Source organism: Schistocerca cancellata, chromosome 4 (assembly GCF_023864275.1).
Source record: "Schistocerca cancellata isolate TAMUIC-IGC-003103 chromosome 4, iqSchCanc2.1, whole genome shotgun sequence".
Taxonomy (NCBI): Eukaryota; Metazoa; Arthropoda; class Insecta; order Orthoptera; family Acrididae; genus Schistocerca; species Schistocerca cancellata.
The window spans coordinates 140,933,955-140,936,076 of record NC_064629.1 but is presented as its reverse complement, the minus strand read 5'-3'; the positions used below and the strand labels follow the sequence as shown (position 1 = coordinate 140,936,076).

General features: G+C 42.5%; 1 pseudogene; it reads right to left on the bottom strand.

Annotated features, from left to right (window-relative positions):
* Positions 1 to 843: 843 nt before the first annotated feature.
* Positions 844 to 961, bottom strand: LOC126185527 (5S ribosomal RNA; annotated as a pseudogene).
* Between the last annotated feature and the right edge of the window lie 1,161 nt (positions 962 to 2,122).

Here is a 2,122-nt window from a genome sequence, read left to right as displayed (position 1 = left end):
ATAGATTGGGAAAAACATGGCGAACAGTTGAGCTTAGATAATAGGTGTCTTATACGTGAATATTTCCATCCAAACACTGAATTTGAGTGACTATTTACTTGCCTTTTTCGTTCCGTACGGGTGTGGGTTTGGAAGACGTCCTTGGAGCCCTGCGCGTGTCGCCGCCGCCGGCAGCCTACTAGGTTATAAAAAAAAAATAGCCGCTTAATTAATGGAAATCATCATACCCAGTAAATCGGAATGCAAACACTGGCAAAAATTTGACAATTTTCCCTTGTGCTTCATGTTCTCCTAAGATAACTTTTATGCTCATCTTCGTACCCCCAACGATACAACAGCTTCATCAGTTGCATATTAATTCCATCTGGAACCAGCAACGTGTTTAGGCCGTCGGCCAACGGACCGCGCATTCGAACGTTGAGTGTTGAGCGTGCCGAGTTTCTGACGTCATGGCGTGGAATAGCATGTTAGGGAGTCCTTCCGAACGTGCAGCATGTCAGATATTCTAACGATGCGTTGGAACGTAGACCCATGCCACCTACGTCCTATGCACGCCATCTCTCTTCATTTCAGAGACGCGAGACGCCACATTGGCTTTCAGTTGTTTAAATTAAATGTCATTTCGTAACATGCACTCCCTCCGAACAGGCCTTGGAAGGCCCAACGGTACCGACCGGCCGCCGTGTCATCCTCAGACCACAGGCGTCACTGGATGCGGATACGGAGGGGCATGTGGTCAGCACACCGCTCTCCCGGCCCTAAGTCTGTTTACGAGACCGGAGCCGCTACTTCTCAATCAAGTAGCTCCTCATTTTGCTTCACAAGGGCTGAATGCACCCCGCTTGCCAACAGCGCTCGGCAGACCGGATGGTCACCCATCCAAGTGCTAGCCCAGCCCGACAGCGCTTAACTTCGGTGATCTGACGGGGACTGGTGTTACCACTGCGGCATGGCCGTTGGCAGTCGGTAACATTCCTACGATTAAAGCTTTCACGAGATGGTTACAGGAAAGTATGGCCACGAATCACGTTGGTCGGTTTATCTCAAAGAATATCGGCACAGAAGTGTAAGGGAAAAAGTGATGTGTTGATGGTCAGCGTATCGCCGGATGTTTTTGATAGGCTCTGAGTCTTTCTTATTAGTGTAATAAAAGTATATCTATAATATTCAATGCTATATAAATATAAGTTACTCCTTCTGAGGAATACGTCTGTCCGATTGATTTAATGTACAAGGCATCTAGCACTACTTGCAGTAAAATATTTTGCAGTTTCTTGTTTCAAGTGTTGTATCCGTATGCAATAAAGATTCTGCTGCTGAATAGGAACAGTGATCAAGCAAGAATGACTAGGGTTTTACTAAAGAGGGAGAATGATGAAATAGTTTTTATCTTTGTGTAGGAACTTTTATGAGCCGATTTCCTTATTGACTGGACATGCTTCTTTCCTTTTTGCCTTATAACATCTTCACGGATAGCCCGGTTCGTAATCGGGCGCGTAATTTTGTGTTTTAATTTGCGTTCAGACCTCTATTTGTACATTAAATTTTCATTATTGCTCTCTTGTGCATTTTATGTCACTATTGTACTGGCACTATTGTACATACGGTTGTTTGTATTGTGTTTGTAATTTGGGGTTTTCTTTTACTTTAAGAACGTCTGCCTGTATGCTACATTTCTCATATTGTTATACTGTGTGATGTTATTTGCAATTTTTTTTCAGCTGTGGTTGTACTTATTGTGTGTTTGCCCTTTCACGTTTTGTCTTTTACTTTAAGACAAAACGTAACGCTGCTGTATAGTGATGTTTGTATTTCTGATTCAGTGTCGATGTTACCACTGCCGCCGGCTGTCTGGTGTTTGACTAATTGTTCTTTTATTTTACTTTATGAGTGTGTTTGAATGCCAGCTTCGTAATTTTGTTCTGTTCTGCTTCTTTACAATTATGTTTCTTTGGCACTTTATAACCGTTGTTGGCTGTATGGTCCTTGTAACCTAAAGCCAAAATAAAGAAATAAAAAAAATGTTCACGGTTATTGAAAATTTTATTGAGGTATACGACAGACGGAACAACATATGGACAATGGAGAAAATGTGTGTTTCAATAGAGCTGACGTCATTTTC